The sequence below is a fragment of the Nuphar pumila genome, chromosome 9 (assembly GCF_984573655.1).
Source record: "Nuphar pumila chromosome 9, dmNupPumi1.hap1.1, whole genome shotgun sequence".
Lineage (NCBI taxonomy): Eukaryota > Viridiplantae > Streptophyta > Magnoliopsida > Nymphaeales > Nymphaeaceae > Nuphar > Nuphar pumila.
This window is the reverse complement of record NC_143257.1, coordinates 61,634,457-61,661,562: the sequence shown is the minus strand read 5'-3', so window position 1 is coordinate 61,661,562 and position 27,106 is coordinate 61,634,457. Positions and strand designations below refer to the sequence as shown.

Genomic DNA, 27,106 nt, shown 5'->3' with positions numbered 1-27,106 from the left:
TCTATGCATGAATCTGAGAAAAATACCGAAAACTTTTCTGAGAAAATAGTTTTCGAAAAGACGGATCGATTTCCCAACCTAAAATTTGTGGAAATGGGATTTGTCTGTAGGAAAATATGTAATATCGTGATTTAAGATTTTTGAATTAGTATTTAAAGTGTTGAATAAATTTCGAAAATTGCAAATCAAGTGGCCTATTTTTTGTTTACCCAAATGCATATTTCCCGCTATTTCGTATTTTCGACCTGACACCCGACCGATAAATCGTTTGTATCTCCCTCGTTCGGAAGAATTTTTATGAACAGTTTGTTGCGTTGGAAAGCCAATAAAATTTCACACAATCAGTGAAATTTTGAGATATGTTCATGGACTGAGCACTGAACTGTGACAGTCGAAATAGAAAAGTACACGCGTGCACTAAACCAGTCATATCTCCCTCATAAGGAAAAATTTTTATGAACGGTTTGTAGCATCGGAAAGCTGACAAAATTTCCTATAATTTGTCAAAAATTCAGCTTTGTCCGCAGACTGTATATGTCTCTGTAACAATCGTAACAATCAGACAAAATAAAGAGAGGTCTGACGAATCCCAAATTGGCTAAGGGCCCGATTAGCAATACGTGTGAAAGTTTATAAGGCATGCGAACATGCTTTTATGTGAATGGTACAGCACTGCAGATGTACTGTTAAAATAATTTTTATGTAGGGATTGAGTGTCCAATATGGGGCACGAACTGAATCAAGTGATTATGCACTAATTGGCCTTTGTTAACATTCACTATTGAACTTGACGAAATAAGCCCGAATTGTGATTGAATATGGATGTTTAATTGTTTATGAACACTGATATTGAAATGAATCAAGTACGCATAATAATGTGAATGTTTGAAAGCATTTAATTGTTATGATCATTGTCTAATGATGAATGTATGCTTAAACCAAAAATGAAAGAAAAGAATTATGCAATAATACATGAAGAATGCATTTTTAAGAATGTGTATCCATGAGTCCGGAAGAAGCCGAATCATTAAATTGGATTCATAAGTGTGTGTTGCATGAAATTAATGAATTTAAAAAGTTTAATCATTTGACACTAAAATATGATGCTTGCAAGGAGAGGGAAAGTGATACCTTCGGCTTCGTGGATAGTGTTTTTTAGCACGAAAGGTTGTTCATCCCCAGCCACAAAGATAGGAAAACCCTCCATATTAGAGTGTAGCATGGAGGATAGAAACTCATTAGTGAAAAACTGATGCATCGAGATGACAGTGTTGGGAGCGCTCTCTCGATACGCTCGTCTATCACCTATAGAACTGGTAAAAGGTGCCCGATCAGAACAAAGCCATAATTATATGAAAACATTCATGCGTCGCGGTCCTAATCAAGGTTTAAGCTTGTGTTAGTACCCACAGGGCTAAGAATTGAAACTTAAATTGATTGTGCATTCAGTTAGGCATGGCATGCATCATTTAAAAAGAAAACCTAATTAAAGATAAAAAGTCACTCATGGATACAGTTCGAATTCGGCAATGGTAAGTGCAAGAATTATTAACTGCTCATGCATGTTTATATGCTTATAGATAAGTGATTGCTTTTGATTGAAAGAATTATGCAAGTGTGAATGATTGAATGTCCTATAAAGCATTGCATCATATGTATTCTTAACGTGTTAATTAATATTTGTATGTGTGATTATTGGAATATGCTTTTGCATTTTTTTTATGTGTATTGAATAGCACTTTCTTACCGAGGACTTGTTAAGTCTGACCCTATTATTAAAATGTTTTTCAGGTAGTGAATAGAGGATCATGCGATGGCAAGAGATTGCGATGGGAACCGAGCCAAATCTTTTGTCTTTTTGCTAGTGTTTTGGATTGTGAACATTCACAATTGTTCAAGGACTCTGATATTATTTATTTAAAAGTTTGTAATGGACATTTATTAATTGTGGATGTTAGATTTTAAATTTTGTGTAAATAATAGGATGGATCTGTAATACGCTAAAACTTTAATCCCATTTCAAATTTCCACTATGATTTCTAAAATCATTTGAAAAAAAAATTACACGATTTTTGGGATAAAATTTTAGGGCATTACACAAAACAACACAAATTTGCAAAGTCAATGCATGATGAGTTCAAATAGATCCCCTCCTCACCATCGAGGGGTTTTGAACTAACCTCTTGCCAAAAAACCTCAAACATCTTTAGAAATCCCTTGTTATCATCCAGAGAAATAACATTTCTCACAACTCAAAAATTGCCAGATCTGAATCCCTACCACAATGTTTTCAGTTCTGTCAAGAAGAGGCAGTCAGCAGTTCCTCTTATTTCTTCACCACTTCATTGGACAGACACCCTTTTTAGTGAAACCCCGAATATTCTAGCATTTCACGGTGTTCCCAAGAAAGTAAATGGTTTACTGGCATAACCATCTTAAATTCCTCCAAATCCAACATGAATTCGCAGGAGATCAGATTTCCTGCCAAAGACCAAAAATCACAAGAAAGATGCTCAGAGAACACCAACCAGCATAAATCATAATTTTCATAGCATGTCAGCTATTTAAAATCAATGTGGCATTCAAACAGTGGTTCCAGCAAAATTTTCCAACTTGTCACCGCATAAATCATCCACTGCCTTTAGCTTCTTTTTTTTTTTTGGAGAGAGAGAAGATTTAAAACAGTAAGAGCCCACTGCCTTCAGCATTTTCCATTCAATACATCTTAAGCTAGCTTGACATTATCTAAAAATCTTTGAGGAAGACACTGCAAAGTCAATAAGTCCAGCCACAGGCCACCTAAAACATAGAATTCAGAATCTAAACTCCAACTAATACTAGTCTCTCCCAAATGCGAGTAGGCAATTGTTAGACACAAAAAATCAGCCCGCAATTTAAGAGTATTGTCACCCACAATCAGCTCCAAGTTTTATGTCTTCTCTAAATGAGATATTTCCCATTCAACTTATCAACTCTTGATAGCACAGTATAGAAAGCAATGCCAGAAACACCAAAATACTAAATACAGTGGAGATGGATCGAATTTTTATAGATAAAGAACCTTAATCACCATGACAATCAGAAGGTCATGGTATTTATCTAGAGCCATCTTAACATAATATTTTCGATTTTATTAAACCATGTAGGAGCATGCATAAATCATTTGTTAATGTTGCGAATTTCGATCTCCAAACATTCAACTTGTACTTCAATCAATTCAATGGGATTGTGTCTCAATCTCTGTGGTATCTTGGGGCAAAGCAAGCAACCCTCTTACTCTCATACCAAATTAATGCAAGCTACAAAAATATTGTTTTGAGACTACACATTTGATACCAAATGATAAAATAATCTAAAAAGAACCATGAATTAACTCAAAAAATCATTTAACCAATAGATAACAGAAAATAACAAATAAACAAGAATAGCAAAAATCAATCTTCAAAACTTAATATTTTTTATTTATGAATGGAGCTGAATCTTGGATTTATACAGGTAGTAGATCTCATATCCTATATATGTGGATTTAATTGTTCAATCACTTGACTTTTAGTCTATATCAGATCCAAACTAAGGAGGTAGACTATTGTGTGCCACCTCTGTCCCATAGTGTGCCTGGTTGACCTTCACGCAACACGATCTATGTAGGTTGACCATGGGTCCATAATAGCATCCACTTTGAATTTGAATCTCCATGACTACGTGGATCCATGTAATCTTGAATCACAAAAATAGGATCCATAATATTCTTGACCCATCCTATACAATTATTTATTGATTTAATTATTTTTCAAGCTAAATCATAGATCTTATGTAAACTATTCTGTGTTTTGGTATTAAATCTATGAATATCAAGAATAACCTTCATATTAGCTTACATCAATTTGATATCAGGGCAAGGGAATTTATAGTCTCTTCGTTGAGATGTGAAATTCGAGGAAGAATCCTATTGAATTGGTCAAATCACAAGTTAAACATTTGGAGATCAAATTCTACAACATTAATAAATGATCGATGGATGTAGATAGGCAGTTTGATCAAATCAAAGAAAAAATGCCACAAAAAAGACACCAAATGGATGCTTATTTCTGTCAAAAGTGATGCAAATACCATACAAAAGTCTAGATCTAGTGGAAGATCAACCATCCAAGAAGCCTAAAATCTAAAACAAGATAAGTGTTTATTCTCCTTAGGAGACTGCAGAATATCAAAACTCATAAACAACTCCAGAGAATTTGGCTACCTCTGCCACCTTTTCTGCTACGCAAACTCAGATCATAAATCTTGAGATGGATATTTTGGAGCATCTAGAATATTTTAAATGCCTAAAGCCACTCTTCAATGAGGCTTCACAATCAAGAAACACATTAAACAAGCTCAAGAATAAGGATAGCACTTTTCGGTAATAATGTAATATTGAACTAAAGAAGTAATAATCATAGTCATTCTCAGGAATATATCAGCAAGAGAAAATCTCGGGAGATTTTGAAAAACTTATTTTCTTGGAAAAATCTCAGGAGGATCTCGGTACATTAAAAAATTAGAAAATATTATGTGTCTAAGCTTAATATCACTAAATGATTAATAAGTAACAAATAATTAGGTTTAATAGGTAAAACACTAGTAAGGAATAAAGATAATTAGGTTTATAAAATAGAATGGGATGGGTTTGAAAACTACAAAGAAAATAGTCCTGTATCGACCAGGATGAAGAGGCAAGGCTCCTCTCATATTTATTTAAGGAATCCCCGTCCTTTCCTTTTGTTTTGGGAATGTGCAAAGGAGTACTGCTCTTGGAGTGACATGTAAGCTTTTTCATTAAGAGCTTTGAAAGTGGCAGCTTCCCTTTCCTGGAAAAAAGAGAGTGGATTACCTCTCAGCCCTCTCCCCTAATAATGAGCTTTCAAAATGGGGCATGACTTTGCCCCTCTTAAAAAATTTATTTGACGATGTTGGCCTATTTAAGTCTTGATATAGATATTATCACAAGATATTGAAAATAAGTGTGATTGTAAAAATCTTGCAATATTATCACTATAATCTCCTTTTGTGAATAAAACATGACAATATCGCAAGATTTTCAAAATCTTGGCAATATTTGTGACTATGGTAATAGTCCATTTGTCGCCTTATTTTCCCATGTAAAATCCCGTCATCTGCATCTACCTCATTAACCCTACATATAAACATAAAACATAGAATCACTAGAAAACTTGAAATGCCATACACCAAAAGCAATTATAGCATGAATCCTCAATCTTTCATAATAAATAAAAAATAAGACATTTTGCCATGGTTACACATATACGGAACATATATTTATATTTAAACATTTACATGGTATGTAGAATATTTTCTGGTATTACTAGGGAATAGCATAAAGCATTATACTATATCCATATCTCATTACTAATATAACACAGCCCTGCCATAACCTAAACAGATTGTGCAGTAAGAATATATGTCAATGATGCACATAATGTATAATAATTATGCATCCTAGTCAAGCATATTATAACTTGTATATTATGCTATATCATAATATACAGTGACTTAACAAGACGAAAAAAATTGGGAAAAAGAACATTAGAGCAAAACGAGCAAGATTTTGAAATGGACAAAAGGGATTTTTCTTTCAGCTGTGTGAATCAGGTCGTGTGTACACGCATGAGAGAGAGAGAGAAAGCAACTCCTAAATATTTCTTTCAAAATATGCGTACAAGAACAAATATAAGAACATAAATTCACATACTATATTATATATCAAAGACTGTTCATATTGACCTAATAAGCATCCAATACAATCCTTAATTAACTATTGTCTTCTAGGGAAACAAACATATTTATCCATAGCAGCTTTAGCTGTGGACTTTATTACTGCTTGCAAAACATCTTAGAATGTCATAACCGACCATATCTACAAACATGTTACAACTAATTTAGTGAATCTACTATTCAATCATTCAGAAATCTACTCGCCTGCCTGCTTTTTGCTTTAGCGATTGATCATCTGAATAATGCATATGACTACAAAAATATAACGCTGTAATTTTAACATGTGACAATCAGACAAATCAATACTTTCTTTCAAGAAAAATTATATATTTCCTGTATTTTCAATGTATAAAAAATTTAGATGTTTGATGCATTTGGTAATTCTTTACTGTATAGCATCTTCCTTTGCTCTTTTCTTATACCAAGAGATTTCTTCTATTTTCCTCTTTTATTATCTATAATAGCATCATTTTTACTGTCAGTGTCGGAATCACCAAGCAGGTGCCCCATTCACATGGTCTCTATAACCATCTAGACTTTTCCCTAGGACCGAGCTGAGCAAAAACTGCTCAACTCTTTCAAGAAAAATAATCATAAAAAAAGGGGGGAAAGCAAGAATTGGGGTCCAAAAGAAACCAGTTGCAGATCAAACGTGAAGGTAAAATGTCCTCCTGCAATGGACAAAATTTACAGACAGACATCAGCATGTTTGCATAAAAGAAAGGAAATAAGAGAGCATCCACAAATTCACTCAAATAATTTCTGACATAGGCTGGTATCCAAAAGATAGACAACGATTTTGAATAGAACTTACCTTCTCCTTGAAGAACATAATGATGAACCAAGCAACTTGGATCAACAGTTCCCACATGAATGGACACAAACTAACCAAGTACTGTCCAGCAAACTAAAACAACAGTTGATAACAACAAAATCAACATGCTAGCAGAATTGGTCCAAATAAAGTATAAAGCAAAGACAAAGAAGTCACAATGTATGTGAAAATGTACCCTGTCCCTGCATGTTCAAGGGAAAATTATAGTTGAGTAAGAGGATTGCCATCTAAGTGGCATTTGATCAAAAGACAAAGGGAAAGGAAAAAAACAGAACTACTCGACATCCAGACTCAGGACACAAATAAACACTAATGAAAATACATAATATGGAGTTAGTGAGGAAACCATGAGGCACCCATTGGTCCAGTTCCCAACACAACATTCCACCCTCCATGCCAAAAAATCTCTGCAATTGTCATAACATCAGAGCAAGGTTAAGACGTTAAGTTCCCAAACTTCCAACAAGTCCCAAGTCAAGAAACCTCACTCCTGCGAAAAATAAAAGTATAACCAGAAGAAGAAGATCAAGAAAAACTCCACATGGCAATTTGATCAAATGAAACCCCAAAATTGTCAAACAAACAACCAACTAAACTAAAAGAAATAAACATAATAGCAAAGGGAACAGAGAGATAATGGGAAGCATAGGGTGCATGGGAGCATTATGTTCAGCCTGCACATGATCACATACGAAACAGTTCTCTACCCAAAACAAAATTCTAGTCACAAAAATCAACAAAGTAAATTGTCAAATTCGAAAAGATGACATTAGAGTGCATATAAGTCCCCCATATGTGTGTGTTGAATTGAAGAATCCCAGTGTAGACACCCCAATTTTGACCACTAATTCCCTAGTCACAATCTGGAACTGAAATCCAGCTCCAAACACCTTAGGCAGGCTACAAGCAGTCCTTGAAGTACACAAATATATACCTAAAGAACTCTATATAAAACAAGAAAAAAAAAGGAAAAGGAAAACATAAACCACCACAAGAGCAGTATTGTGTGTTGTACCACATGGCACAGTATCATAAGACATTGCACCACCGGTGCAGTAGCCAGGGCAATACTGTGCCAGTGGTGCAGTATTAGACCCGATGCTGTGCCACTGTGGCAGTATCATAACTGATATGAACTGCACCATTGTCGCACTATCGTAGCTAAGGATGGGCATCGGGCTGGCCCAACCCAGCCCAAACCCATTTAGAGCTCGGTCAATCGGGTTTTAAGTGTGGCCTGGCCCGGAGATGGCCTAGCCCATTTATCAATGGGCCAGGTTTTGGCCCGGTTCTTAACGGGCTCGGGTTTGAAGAGTAGCCCATGGCCCAATCCATTGGCCCAATGTTCACAGGTTGGTCCAGCCCAGCTCAGCCCAAACCCATTTGTAGGTTATTCATAAATTAATTCCTATAATACCAAAAGCAATGAATTAAACGAACAATTAATGTACCCATCTAATTATCTTTCTATTTCTCATATAATCAATGCAACTAATTAGGTAAATAGTAATAGTTACAAAGTTACTATGCAACCAGATACTAAAACATTAATTAGGTAGCTCAAACCCATTGGGTTGGCTCGATAACTCATGGGCTGACCCAGGGACCCATGTATATAATGGGCTGGGTTTTAGCCCTGTAGCTAATGGGTCAGGGCCTAAAACCTTGACCCAAACCTGACCCATGGTGGGCCGGGTCGGCTTGGCCCACCGAGCTGCCCGGCCCATTGCCCACCCCTAATCATAGCTGATATTGCACCACCAGCGCAGTATCGTTCCCAATACTACACCATTGGCGCAATATCCAGCAATGCCACTGGTGTAGTATCATCTTGAGGGGTTAGCATCCCCAAAATGGACTATAAATCAGAGTTACCAGAAGCGCCTAGCCTAGTGGGGAAGCGCGTTTCAAAAGCGCGAAGCGGCGCACTTCCGAAACGCGCTGGGAAGTGCTGATTTTTTTTGGGAAGCTTGCTTCCCCTTTTTAATTTTTTTTTGTATTTTTTTTTTCGCTTCCCCCTCGCTTCCTAGGTCGCTTCCACTTCCCACTTCCTAGAATTTTGAAAGTGCCCCGCTTCCCACTTCCCGTATCGCTTCCTCGACTGGCAACCATGCTATGAATAGGTTTGCGGGCTCCCATCCCAAGGCATCTAAGTTTTGCGTGTGCATTTGAATGCCTTTGAACCTTATGATCTTAAAACTCTTTCAAAATTGTTGAAGATCTTGGAAATTTCAATCTCCTATTGGTTTAGATTGTAGTGTTGCCCAAAATCTTGAAACCTCACCGGTTCAACATGTGATCGTCGATATAGCCAACCTAGGTCTTCGTGAAGCCATCAGTAAGCTCTCACTTTTTACTCCTTTGATTATTTCCTCATTAATCGATGTGATTTTCTCGAGTAGGACATTCTAGGTTCTTGTTTTTAGTTACTTTGTTAGTTCTAGCTACATAATCCCCAAAGTCTCTTACTCCTCTTTGAATCTTTTTTTTTTCTATTTATGGCCACTTAAAGCATTAGGATAAGATCTTCTAAATCTTCATATTTCAAGATTTTCCTAGTTTGGATCCTTCTACATATGCAAAGCCTAGTCATGGTGAGTGTCTTGTGCGTAGGTCCAGTAGGTCGACGAAGGGGCAAAGAAAGCGAGCATTTAGTCCTTCACCACCCTAATTGAACCTGGACCTAGCATGGTTAAACGGGTTGATGAATATCATCCATCATGTGATCTTAATCTATGTACATTCCCTCAATCCAAATATAGTTCCATCATAGAGGGTCTATTTATTTGTTCCTTTGAGGGGAGTAATTCTTGAGAAAAATCCTATTTGTTGCTTTTTTTATTGTTCTTCATGATTTCATTCAATAGATCATAGTTTCTTTAGTTTTGTGAAGCTCATCCCCAATCTTGTTGAAGTTCAATCAAAGAATCACAAATATTAAAAACCAGCTAACAATTCAAAACATGGCGGCACCAAGGAAAGAAGAAAGCAAAAATCTTGTCTGAGGTACACCCCAAACAGAATCGATCGACGGTCCACCTAGGGTTGAGGCACCCTTGGTGATTGGAACGACCCATCCGCCCGGCGAAAACCCAAGTGCGGTATGGGCTGTTTCAAGCGAGAGGAGCATCCCTAACATGAACGAAGCCGCCGATGACGCAGTCGCACCCCACGCAGACCCTATTAGAGAAGCCATTAAGAGGGCAATGGAAGCCCTAGTGTTTATTCCATCACAAACCAACCACCAGCTGGCCCAGCTGTTTCCCCAAGGTACCACTGCCGCCAGCAGCCTGACACCCGCCGTGGTGGGTTGAGACACAGTCTGGCTGCCGAAAAACTAGCTGGGAACGGCCGGTGGTGAGGCCGAACCACCACTGGTTTCCCTTTTTGTGAAGAGGGTGGTGTGCCGGCCACCGCTGTCGGATGCCCGCCGGCTAGTGATGGCCAGTGGGAGGCTCGGTCGCTGGCTGTGGCACCCCCCCAGGCCCTAACAGGTTTGGCGGGGGAGACCCATAGCGTCCCTAACGTGAATGGGGTGAACCGGTGAGAATCGGTTTGCTCCCCAGCAGGCAATACAAGTCGGTTTCGGGCCCCCAGTCCCAGTTCAAACGGGTTTGGGTTCGATTCAAACCCAATTTACACCTCCTGAGACCGGGTCTAGTCCAGTTTTCCATCTGGATCAAGCTTAAACTCAATATTTTGGTCATGTTCATGTTGAACCGACCCAAACTTGGCCTAATTGAGCCCGGACAGAGCTCCAGCTTGGTTTTAGACTGGGCCAAGACCAGACTCAATCACTTTATGGACATGGATCAGGTCAAGACCAGACCTATTATCGCCTAAACCCGATCCGGGCACTGTCTTACCCTAATCCGGATCTGATGGCTCATCGTGTACCAAATTCAATCATGACCCAACCAGATTTTAACCGAACTCAATATCTAGACCACCAAAACCCAAACCTAAATAATTATCCATACCAAACCCAAACCCAACCATACCCATACCCATACCCATACCCATACCCATACCCATACCCATACCCATACCCATACCCATACCAAGCCCAGCCCATTCTCACAATTACTGACATACCTAGGCAGACCTACACGAACTCAAACCCTATTGTTGGACCTACAGTAGCCATAGGTCCATAGGGGTGTCTGGAGCCATGGCCGAACATTCATTGAGGATGAGCCGAGCAGCCTTTAGCACCTCCACCGGTACAACATCAGAGAGAGAGGGTGCAGCTAGAGGCCCCACCAGCTCATATTTGGGGCTAGACCCACCCTCGGCACACAGCGCAAGGCGACCTAGCAGCGGAGCTTGCCGACCTGGACAACGAGGCATTTTGGCACGAGCACCCATCAGGATCGTGAGACGGGGAGCGTCAACACCTATGGCATCAAATTGGAGCTTTCAGAGTTTTAGGGAAGGTTTGAAGCCCAGCCTTCTTTGACTGGGTCTATGCGGTGCATTTCTTCTTCGAGTATCACTATGTGCCAGAGCATTGCAGAGTTCCACTAGCAGTTACTCTGTTACGGGGTCTGGCCCAAACGTGGTGGGTTGACTTGCAAAAGACCCGAGAGAACCAAGACGTGGGACGAGTTCAAACTTGGAAAAAAATGCAGTGACTTATGCAAGCCAAATTTGTCCATGCTAATCACCGGGAACGGGCCTACAAGCAGTACCTGGACCTTCGACAGGGTTCTAAATTCATTCAAGAATACACGCAGAAGTTTCATCGGCTAAATTTACTAGTTCAGGTTGCAGAGACAAAGAAGTCGCAAATCACCAAGTATGTCAACGGTCTCTGTTCTGATTTATCTAATGCATTTAATTGTATGACAATAGAGACTCTAGATCAGGCAAGTAGTTATGCAATGAATATGAAGGATACTTTAAAAAAGAAAAATGAGTGATGTATGTCCGAAGGGGGCTCTTCTTTGCGACTTAAGATCGTTCCTCCAGCCAGGGGAGTGACCTCCTCTAAGACTGGAGAAATCCAAGGGTAAGGTAGGCCCTAAATCCCAACCTCGAGGGTTTAGGGCATCTGTATAACACTAGGTGGGCAACATTACAGAGATTAAGTGTGGTGTGATGTGGCACATATGGTTGTGTGTCATCCTGTTGGGCCTCCCTTGGCAATACAACGGAAAAATCGTTCATATTGGTCACAAAAATACCTATTCATTCAAGTTTCATGGCAAGAAGATCCTTCTTATACCCATCAAAGAAACCAAGTTTCCCAAAGTGGGTAGGCCACTTAAGTCCACGGGGTTGATTGGTTTGTCTTACCTAGAGTTTTTAGAGGCTTTCCATGATAAGGGTGATTGTTATGCCCTTGTTGCAAAAGAGGTTTGTAGTGTTATTCCTAGTATACCTCATGATATTGCACCTCTTATTTCGAAGTTTCAAGACATCATGCCAGATGATTTGCTTGATGGATTACCCCCCATGAGGTCAGTTCAACATGTGATAGATCTTGTTCCCGGTGTTAGTTTACCCAATTTGTCGACGTATCGAATGAATCCCGCAAAAAATAAGGAATTACAACAACAAATTGAGGAACTATTGTGCAAAGGCTTCATTCGAGAGAGTGTAAGTCCTTATGTTGTGCCAACCCTTCTTATTGATCTTGTTCCTGGTGCTAGTTTACCCAATTTGTCGACGTATTGAATGAACCTTGCAAAAAATGAGGAATTACAACGACAAATTGAGGAACTATTGTGCAAAGGCTTCATTCGAGAGAGTGTAAGCCCCTATGTTATGCCAACCCTTCTTACCCCAAAGAATGATGGATCCAAACACGTGTTAATAGTCGAGCGATAAACAAAATTACTATCAAATATCGTTTCCACATCCCTCGACTTTATGACATATTGGCTACGGTGGTTGGCTCTAGAGTCTTCTCAAAGATAGATTTAAAAAGTGGTTATCATTAAATTCGCATCTGCGAAAAAGATGAATGAAAAACAACTTTTAAAACTCGAGATGGACTCTATGAGTGGTTGGTTATGCCCTTTGGTTTATCGAATGCACCTAGTAATTTCATGAATATTATGATTCAGGTGTTTTGACCATTTCTAGGAAAATTTGTTGTATATTTTGATGGCATATGAAAAGTCCAACCAAGGTGGCTCATGTAGTGCACTGAAGGCTAAGGTTGTTTGCATCGTGTCGTATCGTACAATGTAGCACAATATATATCATTACTTTTTGGTCTAACGATATCATACACACTCATATCGCGATACATGTATCATATCCGTATGGGGTGTATCGTACAATACACCATGTATCGCATGATAAAGGTCTGGCGCACTTTAAAAAGATCCAAAAGCAAGTCATTTTCATTTTGGGTTTAAAAGCCCTCTTAAGGGACGACTTCTACACGTGTAGAGGCTCTTGGAAGGGAACCCACGCACCCTAGGTTCTGTGAGATCGATTTGGGGGGCGATTCTTATGCAAGGGAGAGAGCTTTTGTGATTTTCTCAAGAGTGCATTTTCACCCATTTTTTCATTCAAGGAAGTGAGTTAAGGTAAAAAAATCCCTATTCTTTCCTTGTTATTGAGTGTTTTGGGGGAAGATGGCATCGAAAGATCCGGTATGGCAATGGTGAACTCAAGTAACAAGTGAAAACTGATTAAGAATCAAATGCAACTATTGCCAAAATAGTTTTTCGGGTGGTATCTCTCGATTGAAGCATTATTTAACCAGGACACATCATAATGTGCAAGCATGCACATCAAGAAAATTGTCAGATGTCGTAAAATGGCAATGTCAACAATTACTTGATGATCTGCAAGGAAAAAGACAAGAAAGAGCAGAAATGGGGTATGTAGAGCCTTGGAAAGATGTGTATTACGAAGATAAACTCCCTTTTCTGATCCTACAACCCATAGTATAGGATCAGAAGTAGAAAGCTTTGCAGCTAAGGGAAAATGTGTGGTTGGTGTCAATAGTAGTGTCGCGGACACAAAAAGAAGAGGAGAAAGAAGAGCAAGAGGGAGTTTTACGAGAGGACCTGGAGGTAGAGCTAGAAGCTCTATTAGGAGCTTTTTCCCTCAAGACTGTCCTTGGGGCGCAACCCGACATTCGTACTGCTATGACTTCTCAGCATTTAGTCAAGCAAGCGGATGTCATGGTTGGGAGATGGTTCTATGATGCCTGCATTCCTTTCAATGTGGCAAATTTCTTTCATTTTCAGGTCATGGTAGATGCTATAACCAGTATCAGGCTTGGATACAGGATGCTTTTATATCATGCTTTAAGAGAAAAGATTTTATATGCTAATGTGAATGAAGTGAAAGATTATTGTGATGAGATGAGGTAGTTATGGAGAGAGACTGGGTGTAGCATCATGGCAGATGAGTGGACAGATAGAAAGTCAAGGACCTTGATAAATTTCCTTATTTATTGTCCCAAGGGAACCATGTTTTTGAAATCAATTGATTTGTCTAATATGCCCAAGATTGCAAATGTATTGTTGAGGGTTTTTAATCAAGTTGTAGAAGAGGTTGAACCTCAAAACATTGTACAGTTCATTAATGATAATGTAGCAAATTATAGGGCAGCAAGTAAAGAATTGACAAAAAAATTTGGGTCTTTCTTTTGGACGCTGTGTTACCCATTGCATAGACCTCATACTTTAGGACATTGGCAGCATGGATAAGGTACATCAAGCAGTTGAATGCTGTTAAGAAATTACCAAATTTATTTACAATCATACATGGGTTTTGAGACTAATAAGAAAGTATACTAATGGTGCTGAGTTGACTCATAGTATAGTTACTAGATTTGCTATGATTTTTTTGACGGTGCAAAGTTTAATAAAGAATAAAACTGCAACAAAAAAAAAGCCCAAAGAAATTGTATATATTGTATTCAGAAGTGAATTTTGGGATTCATATATGAAGTTATTGAAAATAACTATACCTTTGGTGAAGGTGCTTTGATAGGTTAACAGTGAAGGCAAACCAACTGTGGGTTATCTCTATGAGGCCATGAATAAGGCAAAAGAGGTCATTAGAGATAATTTGAAAGACATTGGCAGCATGGATGAGGTACATCAGACACTTGAATGCTGCCAAGAAATTACTAAATTTATTTACAATCATGCATGAGTTTTGAGCCTAATGAGAAAGTATATTAATGGTGCCGAGTTGATTTATAGTGCAGTTACTAGATTTGCTACAAATTTTTTGAAAGTGCAAAGTTTAGTAAAGAATAAAGCTGCACTAAAAAATGTTTTCATCAGATGAGTGGAATGCATATCACTATGCACAAAAAAGAAAACCCAAAGAAATTGTAGATATTGTATTCAGAAGTGAATTATGAGATTCATGTGTGAAGTTATTGAGAATAACTATACCTTTAGTGAAGGTGCTTCGATTGGTTGACAGTGAAGACAAACCAGCTATCAGTTATCGTTATGAGGCCATAAATAAGGCAAAACTATGTCACAGGGATTCGGCTAGCAGGGTGTCGCACCCGCGTCGACGCGACTCAACGCGGGTGCGGGTGTGGGTGCGGCACCGGGTGCGATCAACCTGACCCTGGGTGCGTTGACCGCACCCAGGGTCATTTTTGTCCTTTTTTTGGATTTTTTTTTTTAAAAAATGCCCTATGAAATGGGCTGAGGAATTAAAAAAATCTTTGGAGGGGGCGCTGCCCCCTATAACGCCCCGCCAGGGGCGGCCCCCCCTGGACCCCGCCCACTGACCGCGCAGCGGGACCCGCGCCGGGGGGAGCCCCCGGACCCCCTTCCTGCAAGGGTAAAAACAATGAATCAAGCTCCACAACTCATCACTTTCATCTTTGGGGACAACCATATAAGATAAAAAAATGGTAAAAAGTAAGTTGGGCATAAATGTCATGGACCTTAACAGCTACCATACATTCATACATATAGACTATACATGATATATATATATATATATATTTACATTTTTGCCCCTACCGCACCCCCGCACCCGCACCCGCTCCCGCACCCATGTGACATAAAGGCAAAATATGTTGAAGGAAAATATCTTTTTGGTTTTGGGTAACATTATGTAATTAGTGATAAGTAGATGGGTTCTTTTGGTAACCTATTTTTTAACTAATTCATTTAAGGGATTAGGGTCTAATGAAAACAAACGATTACTCTCTCTCTCTCTGTTACTGTTTTGTCAGGAACCCAACCGACATCAACATGGTATCAAAGCAGTGTGCGATCTTGGGTGCCTGAGTTCCAGTCTCAGTTTCCTTCAAGCAATATCTCATCGAATAGTCGGAGATCAACATCCCATCGCTCCTCTGCTGATCAGCGTTATGTGCCTCTTGGTAAAGATCAGATCTGGCGACAGATCTGCAGTCAGACCTAGTCACGACAATGAAGATCTGACTGGAGGTCATGACTCATATCTGAAGCCAGATCTGGAAGTTGGATGAAGACCCAATGGTTGTGGGTGCCAGATCTCGTCGTGTACAAGGTGAAGATCTGAAAAGGGGAGGAATCAGATCTTACTCAGATCTGGATATTTATGTAGTGATTAAGAACTGTTTGGGAAAGAAAATCAAGTCTTCGATTTTCTGCCATGGTTGAAGTCGCCAGCTGCTGCCCAAACGTGATCAGATTGACGTGGAAGTGAGTAGAGGTACTTAAAGAAAAGATGATTGTGGCGTGTGGATCGTGGAGAAGACCAGATCAAGTGGAGATCGGGTTTGTTGAAGGTGTTTTTTTTTGTTGTGTCAGACACTGATCTAGAATCAGATCTAACGATAGGTCCGGTTGTGAAATTATCGTGGTGGAGCCTAGCCTATATCAGAGCTGACAAGTCCCTACGTCAGATCGGACGTGCTTTCCTGTAACTTTTGATTTTGATTGACGTGCTTTCCTGCTTCGTGCGTGCTTTCCTGTTTCGTGCGGGTCACAGATCTGATCTGGACTGATCAGATCTAGAACAAGTCTAGTGGTTGTTTGAGACTAAGTCAAGATGGTTGGTGATCTAAAAAGGGAACTGATTGGAGATTATAAAGCCTTTGTGAATCCTTTTTCGTACTGGTCCTCTATCAAGCTAGATGATTCTAACTATGCGAGGTGGTCCCAGACTTTTATGATGTTCGTCTCTAGTCATCGAAAAAAACATATTCTTTTAGAACTGAGACCACCTAATAAAACGGAGAAATATAGCACATGGGATGAAGATAACGACATCGTTATGTCATGGATGATGAACAGTGTATTGCCTTATATCGTTGATGGACTCATTTACTTACACCACTGCTAAAGAAATGTGGGACAACCTTCGAGATACGTACTCTCACGAGACCAATGTGAGCCGCATCCTACAAGTCGAGCAGGAGATTTACCAACTGCAACAAGAAGATCAGACGCTGGCCCAATATTATGCATCTGTCAAATCTGCATTTGAGAGGCTGGATGCACACGGGCCCCTATGTTGTACCAAACAGAAGTCCCATCAGGAGCAAACCATGGTTGCAAGATTCCTGACAGGACTATCATCTGAATTTGCGGTTGCCAAGGTTCAGATGTTGACAAGATCGGATGTCCCCACTCCTGTAGAAGCCTACAACCGCCTGAGTAGATTGGCTATCAGTCTTCCACAAACTCATTCTTATTCACAAACATCGGCTCTTGTAGTCACCCCAGGTCGAGGAAGAGAAAATTTCCTAAATATGCGTGACAGAGGTCGAGGCAGAGGTACAGGAGGAGGAGGTAGATTTCAGTGCACCTATTGTGGCAAATTGGGACATCTTGAGGACAGGTGTTGGGATAAAAATGGTAGACCCCCTACTTCTTCTCAGACATCAAATGTGTCTAAGGCTCAAATTGTGAAGCTTGACATGGAGGTTCCCACTGGCTCCTCCAATGACTCTGTCACTCTCAATCGCACAAAGTATGAAGAATTGATGTCTCACCGCCCTTCTAGTTCGAACGCAGTTACTCCCATTGCTGATGTTGCTTACTCCGTAGGTGAAGGATTAAATCACCAAGGTAGTAAATGGATTATTGATTCAGGTGCCTCTAGACACCTATGTAGATCTTCAAAACTTTTTTCTAAGCTAGACCCCATGTGTGATCATCACAAGGTTGTTCTTGCCGATGGGAGTTCCTCTCCCATTGTGGGATAAGGAAATGTTTTCATCTCTCTGTTACTTCAACTGACAGATGTGCTTCATGCTCCTTCCTTTTCTCAAAATTTATTGTTACTTCGTCGTATTGCAAAAGAGCACAATTGTAAAGTGATTTTTTATCCTTTGTGTTGTATGTTTCAGGATTTGCTGATGGGGAAGAAGATTGGTGGAGGCTATGAAGAAGGAGGTGTCTACTATTTTCATCAACCATTGGGAGTCGTGCATACCGTGTATGAGTCATCCTCCAGCTCTTATCAATGGCACCTTCGTCACGGTCATGTGCCTTTGCCAAAACTTCGTCTCAAATTTCTCCTTCTGCCTCATTCCAGTGTGAAGCTTGTCAGTTGGGTAAACACCACAGGAGTTCGTTTCCTTCAAGTCAGAGTCCATCGAGTCAAAGATTATTTGAGCTTCTTCACGTTGATGTGTGGGGACCTAGTAGAGTTCCCAGTAGGTCTCAGTGTCGTTATTATTTAGTCATTGTTGATGATTTTTCTAGATTATCATGGGTATTTTTAATAAAAGACAGATCAGAAGTTCCTTCAATCCTTATGTCTCTCATTATTGAAATAAAAACTTAGTTTGATTCTCTTGTCAAGATCATTCGCACTGACAATGCTCTCGAATTTAAAACCAATGAGTTACTACGGTTTTATAAGATTCATGGTATTCGACCTCAAACTACTTGTGCTCATACCTCTCAACAAAATGGGGTAGTTGAAATGAAGCATAGACATCTTCTAGATGTTGGTCGAGCCTTATGCTACAATCATGTATGCCTCCTTCATATTGGGGAGATGTCATTCTTACAGCTTGCTACCTTATTAATTGCATGCCATCATCCTCATTGGGAGAATAAATTCATGTGAACATCCTATATCCCAATGCAACTCTTTTCTCGATCCCTCCTAAGGTGTTTGGGTGCGTTTGTTTCGTTCATAAACTAGGGCCTCATCGAGACAAACTGTTGGCTCAATCCATAAAGTGTATTTTTGTGGGCTATCCAAGAAATCAAAAGGGGTCCAGATGTTATGATCCCATCGCTCGTAGGGAGTATGTTAGTGCTGCAGATGTATCTTTCTTTGAGTTCGTTCCCTTCTTTTCAAGTACTGCCTCCAGATTTCTATGTGATGAGGTGATGCAATGCCATTACCTATTCCACCTTTTCCTTTGGAATCAACTCCTAACATTCCTTCAAGCTTTCCTACCTCTCACACTCAGTCACGGTATCATGATCCTCCTCTGGTATACTCTCGTAGATCTCCTCTGGAATCAGAACCTACACTACCTTCTCCCTCAGAAGCAAGTCCTCCAACAACGACTGAAGCATCTATTGTGGATGCTAATTTGCCAATCGCTATCAAGAAAGGTAAAAGGCAATGCACCTTACATCCCATTTCTAAGTTTGTTACAGATGCGAGACTTGGGAGTCACATGAAGAAGTTCACCATAGCTCTATCCACTGAATCTCTACCACTAGATCACCATCAGGCTGTCCTAGACTCCAAATGGAAAGTGGCTATGCAAGATGAGATGGATGCCTTAGTTTCACTAAATACCTGAGAGTTAATTACTCCGCTGGTTGATGCTGATATTGTCGGGTGTAAGTGGGTCTACACCATTAAGTACAATTCATATGGCTCAATCGAACAGTACAAAGCCAAGTTGGTGGCAAAAGGGTACACAGAGATGTATGGGGTAGACTTCTTTAAAACTTTCTCCTGTGGCATGCCTTGGCACTATTCGGCTAGTCATATCAGTGGTTGTCCATAATGGACGGAGCTTATGCCAGTTGGATGTGAAGAACGCATTTTTGTATGGTGATTTGTCAGAAACTGTGTATATGCAGCAACCTCTGGGTTTCGAGGTTTAGGGGGAGTGTTACAAGGTGTGCAAGTTAAAGAAAGCAATATATGGTCTAAAGCAAAATCCACGTGCGTGGTTTCAGAAGTTGTTTGAGAGTATGTCCGCATTCGATTTTAATAGGTCAAGTCAGCATCAGACCACTCATTGTTTGTTAAGAAAACTCCCATTGGTGTTGTGGTTATGGTTGTGTACGTGGATGATATTATACTTACAGGGAGCAATAAAAATGATATCTCAGATACCAAAGCTCATCTGCAGAAGCACTTCGGTACCAAAGATCTTGGTCCTCTTAGATATTTCTTGGGTATAGAGGTAGCTCGAAGCCGTGAAGGGTTAGTTCTATCACAGAGGAAGCATGTACTTGATTTGTTACAGGAAACAGGAATGTTAGGAGTCAAACCTGCTAACATTCCAATGGATCCTAAACTTCACTTGTTTGAAGAAGCAGAACCTGTTGACAGTAGAAGTTTCAGGTCTCTAGTTGGTAAACTCTTGTACGTTACAGTGACAGGGCCAGATATTTCTCTAATCGTGAGCAAGATTAGACAATTTATGGATAAACCAACCCAAGTACATTGGCAGGCAGCAATGATGATTCTTAGGTACTTGAAGTCTACTCCAGGTAAAGGACTACTATACAAATCAAGCTCCTCTTTTGATACAGTTGCCTATTTGGATGCTGACTATGCAGGAGACATTAGTGATATAAAGTCCACTAGAGGGTTTTGTGTGTTTATAGGCAGAAATTTAATAAGCTGGAGAAGTAAAAAGCAGACTGTAGTAGCTCGATCGAGTGTTGAGTCAGAATATAGATCAATTCTCAGAGATCTACATGTACAGACCTCAACGCAGATGGTGATGAAATGTGATAACAAAGCAACCACCTATATTGCAAATAATCCAGTGTTTCACGAGAGGACGAAACACATTGAAGTTGATTGTCACTACATAAGAGATCTAGTATAGACAGGACAAATCTCTACTTGTCACGTTGCTTCTGAGGATCAAGTTGTTGATGTGTTTACTAAACCTCTTGCTAGTGTAAGCTTTCTTAAATGCTGTGACAAGCTAAGCATGATAGATATATATGCTCCAGCTTGAGGGGGAGTGTTAAAGGAAAATATCTTGTTGTTTTGGGGTAGCATTATGTAATTAGTGATAAGTAGATGGGTTCTTTTGGTAACCTATTTTTTAACTAATTCCTTTAAGAAGGGATTAGGGTCTAATGAATTACTCTCTCTCTGTTACTGTTTTGCCAGGAACCCAGCCGACGTCAACAGATGGCATTAGAGATAATTTAAAGGGAAGAAAAAAAATTACATATATATATGGAACATCATTAATCATAGCAGGACTGGGCAACTTCATAAATCTCTTCATGCTACAACATTCTATTTAAAACTTGCATTTATATACTCTCCTACTTTTAAAATGGACAAGTCAACAAGAGACTTTTGGATTGCATCGAAGGGCTCAACTCTGATTATAGCATTCAAGATCAAATTCATAAGAAAATGAAAACTTATGATAATGAATTGTATAATATGAAGAGACCTACAACAGTGCAAAACTGTTTTACAATGCGTCTAGGTAATTTATTTTGTTTATTTTAATTTTAATTTCAAATTGTTATTTAGTTATGATATTTTATATGATTGTATATCTCTTATTGTTTTCAAACTTGTTTTTTTTTTAGACTTGTACTAGGTCAGGTTTAGAAGTGATGTTCTAAATCTAAGAGCTTTTGTCATTTGCATTCTAAGCCAAACATGTAGTCCAAGTGGATGCGAGAGAAACTGGAGTGTCTTCGAGCTAATTCATACCAAAAGAAGAAACAGATTGGAGCACAAAAGGCTCAATGACCTCGTCTACGTTCGCTACAACTTAGGACTAAGACAGAGGTATATAAAATTATAAAGTTTATTTGTCATTCTCATTCAAAACTCAACTAATTTTAATTTTTTCATATCAGATTTTTAGGCAAATCAAAAAGTTATTAGCAAGGAGGCACAAAAAGCAATTCGAACTCATCATTTTGGAACATTGTGATGAATTGGATACATGGGTTGAAGAAGAGGCAGAGACCCTTTTGAATGAAGATGGCATTCAATGGATTAACATGAAAGGAGCATAAGAGATAGATGATGAAGACCCCACGTATCTTGGGGACGATGTGGATGTCGAAGAAGGAGAAGAGAAAAGATAATAGAGACGATTATGATTATTGATGTATCTTGTATCCATGTTTTATTAAAAAACTTGTTCTTGTGAGATGTTTTTGTTTATGTAATATGAAAGTATGACTTGTGGTATGTAATAGAGACATAAATGCTTCATAATGTGATTTTATATATGTAGTTTGTGCAATTCATCATTATTTCATGTGATATGAGTTTTTTAGAATTTTTTTTATTTTTCTTGATTTTTCTTGATTTTTTAAATTTTTTATTTAAAATTTACGATACGATATACTATTGGGTCGACCGATACGGGTAACTTTACGCTACTTACAACCTTGCTTAAGGCAAGTCTTAGAGACTTTACGTAGGGAGAAATTTTATGTGAATGCCAAAAAAGTGTCTTCTTGACAGCTAGCCTCATTTTCCTAGGGTTCATTATGTCTTCTGAGTGTGTGAAAGTTGACCCTTCAAAAGTGCAGGCAATAGTGAATTGGCCGACTCCTAAATCCATTGGAGAAATCCGTAGTTTTCATGGGTTGGCAACCTTCTATCATAGGTTCATTCGAAATTTCAATACCATTATGGCACCTATTACGGAGGGCCTTAAGGGTACTATGTTTCGATGGACGCATTGTAAGGAGTTGTACCCTAGTGATCCAGATTTTAGGGACATCTGGGAGAATTGTGTCTCGGATAAATACCTATGTGATTCTCAATTTTCTATATATGATGGGTATTTTTTTCAAAGGAATAAGCTATGTATTCCTAACTTATCACTTCGATTGTACCTAATTTCTCAATTACATAAGGGTGGGTGAGTTGGACATCTTGGTCAAGCTAAAACTTTTGCCCTTCTAGAAGAGATATCTTGTCAAAAATGAGGCTTGATGTCGTTAGGTTTGTTTAGTCTTGTTGTGTGTCAAATAGCTAAAGGGCACAAGCAAAACACTGGCTTGTACACTCTTCCTATCCCTGATACGTCGTGGGAGCATGTGTTCATGGATTTTGTTCTTTGGTTACTTAGGACTGCGAGGGGTTTTGATTTGATTCTTGTTGTCGTTGATCGTTATTCCAAAATGGTGGTTTTCATCCTATGTAAACGGACCACTAATGTTTCTTTGGTTGCCTCCTATGTCACAGGGACTCTGCCAACTAGGTGTCGCACCCGCGTCGTAGGTGCGCGTGCAGGTGCGGCACCCGGTGCGGTCAACCTGTCCAACTTTTGGACTTTATATATATATATATATATATATATATATATATATATATATATACTTTTTTATATTTTTGCCACACCCAAGTTTTTTGAAAGTACTGCACCCATGTGACATAGGTTGCCTCTTATTATTTTAAGGAATTGGCTCGTTATCATGGACTTTTTCACACTATCACTTATGATCGTGATAGTAGGTTTTTGGGTCATTTTTCAAGATCGCTTTGGACCCTAGTAAAAACTAAACTTCAGTTTAGCAGTGCATATCATCCTCTGGGTAGACTAAGGTTGTTAATCACGCTTTAGGTAATTTGCTTCGGAGTTTAGTAGGAGACCATATTAAAACCTAGGATCTTGCCCTACCACAGGCCGAATTTGCCTATAATAATGATGTGAATCGATCCACTTGCAAATTGTTTATGGGTGTTCCCCCAACCATATTGTGGATCTGGATCTTTTGCCTAGATTGGGAAATTTTGCGTATGTAGCTTCGGACATTTTGGATTACATGCAGGAGATTCACTCCCAGGTTAAAGCGAAGCTCGAGGAGAGTTATGCTCAATAGAAATCTCATGTGGATAAGAGTCAATGACATGTTAGTTTTGAGGTAGGTGATTTAGTCATGGTTTACTTACGTTTGAAACAGTATCCTGCAAGAACACACGAGAAATTGAGTCCACCTAAGTATGGTCCCTTTGTAATCCTCCAGAAATTAAGGAACAATGCATATCTACTCGAGTTGCGAGATGATTGGCATATCTCACCAATCTTTAATGTTTCTAATATGTTTTCCTACCGTGATCTAATATATCTGTGAAGCTAAATTCTTTCTAACCAGGGAAAATGTTGTAGACCGGTCCCGCGATATTGTTGAGCCTAATTCTACACTTCTGGATCCAAACCATAAGCCTACCAATTTGGTTCCCAAAATGGATCCATCTACAAATGAGCTTAGTCATGGTGGGTGTCAGTAAGTCGACGAAGGGGCAGAGGAAGCTGGTATTTAGTCCTTCAATTCCCTAATTGGACCCAGACCCGACATGGTTAAACGGGCTGATGCATAGTGTCTATCATGTGATCAGGATCTATGTATGTTCCCTGATCCAAATATAGTTCTGTCGTAGAGATAGTCTATTTATATGTTCTTTTGAGAGAGGAGAGTGGTTCTGAGATAGAGAAAAACCCTATTTGTTCTTTGTGATTTCATTCAATAGATCATAGTTTCTTTAATTTTGGTATCCATTTGTGGGGTTCAAGAGTGATCCTCCTTATCACTACATCAACAAAGATCTAGATCTAATTTGAATACCAAATCTTGCTGGAGTTATCCCTTGTCAGTGGAAGAGGAAGGGACCCAACTCGTGTGTGTGGGATCCAATTATCTTTCAAAATGAAAGTGAGTTAAGAAGTCATCATCTTTCAGGGATTTCATACACATCTCACCTAGCTTCATATTGAAAAATGTCAATCACCCAATTCACAAATATAGTTTCAACCAATTTACCTTAAGATCAGATCGCAGCTCACTTCATCTCTGACATGAATTTCTCATACTCCATCTCTCCAGCTGCAATCTGCTCCAAGGATGATGAACCCAACTGGGAAGGTGGGTTAGGTGCCCACGGCACTGAACTGCTCAGAGTCTGGGATACATCTTCCACACTAACACTTGCAGGAGCTGACACTGGTGGAGGAGGCAATCCATAATACATCTGGTAACTACCCGGAGGAAGAGGAGGAGGAGCCCCCGGTGCATAAGCAGGCTGAGCTCCTGGAGGAGCTGACATCCCGATATAGGCGAAGCCCTGCGAAGCATCGCTACCAGCAACTGAGGTGGGGGGTGGCACCGCAGCATGGGGGTAACCACCCATTCCGGGGTACTGTACTCCATATCTAGGCAACGGCTGTGGAGGAGCCCATGGAACCGGTGGTGCCCATGGTGGGGGGACCGCTCCCATGTAAGGAACTGGTGGTGGTGGCAGAGGAGGTGGGGCGTAGCTCTGAGAGGACGAATAGGCATTGGGATCCGCACCCGGGAAGGATGCCCCAACGGGTGGTTGTGGAGACGCCACTACTGGAGTCGGTGGCTGGGGTGGCTTCCCAGCAATCCTAACAGCTAGAGCTCTGCCTTCCAATCTATACCCATTCATGGCGGTGATAGCCTGTGCCGCCTGGTTGGCATCTGAGTACTTAACAAATCCGTATCCTTTGCTCAATCCTGAAACTCTATCCTTGATCACCTTCGCCATCACTATATCCCCAAACGAAGCGAAGAGTCGAATCAACCCATCGTCATCCAGGTTTGGGGGGAGATACCCAATGTACAGATTCGTGTCGTCGTACTCCTTACTGGCTCCCAACCCCAATTTTCCGGTCAAATTGGCCGTGTCAGTAGCGTTAGTTGCAGAACCACCATTAGCCCAAGGCGGGTTTCCACTCCCACCCTGTCCTGCACCTCCGGCAATCGCCAATGTCGCTCCTGCAGAGACACTTGAGCCGCCAGGGCCACCTCCACCTCCGAGCTCAGCCAGGAAACTCTGGTACTCATCGTCCATCTTCTTCCCTGTTGTCGTCTTCACCGGGCAATCGATGGTGGGGTGCCCTCCATCTCCACAAATCTTACACAGAACATCACTCTTGAAGGTAGACATCCTGGCGGGGCAAGCGTACTGCCGGTGGCCGGGCTCGCCACACAGCCTGCAGAACTCGTCGTCGCGGATCGTCCCGTTGAGCGTGGCCAACTCCCTGAGCTGCTGCCTCTTGTGCTCGTTCAGCACCTCGTCAACGGGCTGGAGCAGCTTCTCCACCATGCTGGCGGCAGCGTCGAGCGCCTCCTGCGTCTCAGCCTCGACCAGGACGTGGAGGTCCTCGTTCTCCGCTGGGTCCGGCCGGAGGTCGCGCTTCTGCTGCAGCCGGCCCTCCTTGATGGAGCCCTTGCCGCGGATGACGATCTTCGCACCCGTCTCCTTCTCCATCCGCTTCTGTGTGTTGCCTCTCGGGCCGATGATGAGCCCGATGAAGTTGTATCCCGGGTACTCCTTCATGGGTATGTAGAGCTTTTTTTGCAGCTTCGGCGGGCGGTAGTCGGCGGGGGGCTTGAATGCCGGATTGCGCTTGATCAGCTGCGAGATGATCTCTTGACGCTCGCGGCTCAGCCGCTCGCGGGCGCGAAACTCCCTGGTGTTGATCCGGACGCCCATGTTGTCGTAGATTGGCTCCGGCGACGGCGACCGCACGCCCTCTGGCCGATCGTCGAGCGGCAGGCCCGACTGCAGCATGCGGGAGATCTCCAGAAGGCGGAGGTTCATGGCCTGAACCTCCGGGTCGAGCTCGGCGAGCTCCTTCATGAAGCCGGGAAGCTGCATCAGCGGCTTCGGGTCGTCGTCCGCCCACCGGGACTTCCGCTTCCGGCTGCCGCTCCCTGCGGAGGCGATGTCGCCCTCGGAGTCCGGCTGGGGATCCCAGCGGGATCGCCGCCTCCGACGGCTCGTCGCAGGATCGTCCTCCCCTCCGGAGGCTTCCCCACCGGCATTGCCGCTCCTGATGGTGGTTTCAGATTGTGGCGGAGGGGCGGGATCGGATTGATGGGCGTCCAAGGTAGGGTTTTTCTCAGTTGGGGGAGAGTTGGGGATGGGGTTTTCATCGTGGGGAGGGTCGGATGGATGTGGGGAATGAGGAGGTGGCGGAGGGGAGGGACAGGTTTTGGGTGGTGATGGGGGTTCCTCCGGCGGGAGAGGGGGGTTTTCCGACGGTGGGGAAGGTGGTTTTGTTGGGCAAGTGGGGTTTTCCGGTGATAAGTTTTCTGAGTATTGGAGGCGGATATCCTGAGACACAGGATCCTCCATGAGAGAGAGAGAATCGTCTGAACGAGATTTCAAGAGAGAGAGAGAGACCACGGAAGGAGTAAACGAGAGAGAGAGCGTGAGGATGTGGGTATGCTTTATAGGTAGGAAGAGTGTAGAGACGGGTTTGGATCCTGTAAATCCATGTCAGGATCTACCTTCTTTACATAGAAACTGTTTCTTAACGAATTGGTCCAAGAAAAAATGGGTCTCTTCGTACCCAAACCATCTTCGATTGGATCTTGGCTTTAT

General features: G+C 41.0%; 1 pseudogene across 1 annotated transcript; it reads right to left on the bottom strand.

Moving 5' to 3' along the window:
• Positions 1–6,612: 6,612 nt before the first annotated feature.
• On the bottom strand, positions 6,613–26,906 carry LOC149828610 (splicing factor-like protein 1 pseudogene; annotated as a pseudogene). Its single transcript, XR_016434310.1, has 2 exons — positions 24,517–26,906; positions 6,613–7,100 (listed from the first exon to the last, which is right to left on the bottom strand). The product of XR_016434310.1 is annotated as a splicing factor-like protein 1 pseudogene (transcript).
• Positions 26,907–27,106: the final 200 nt, after the last annotated feature.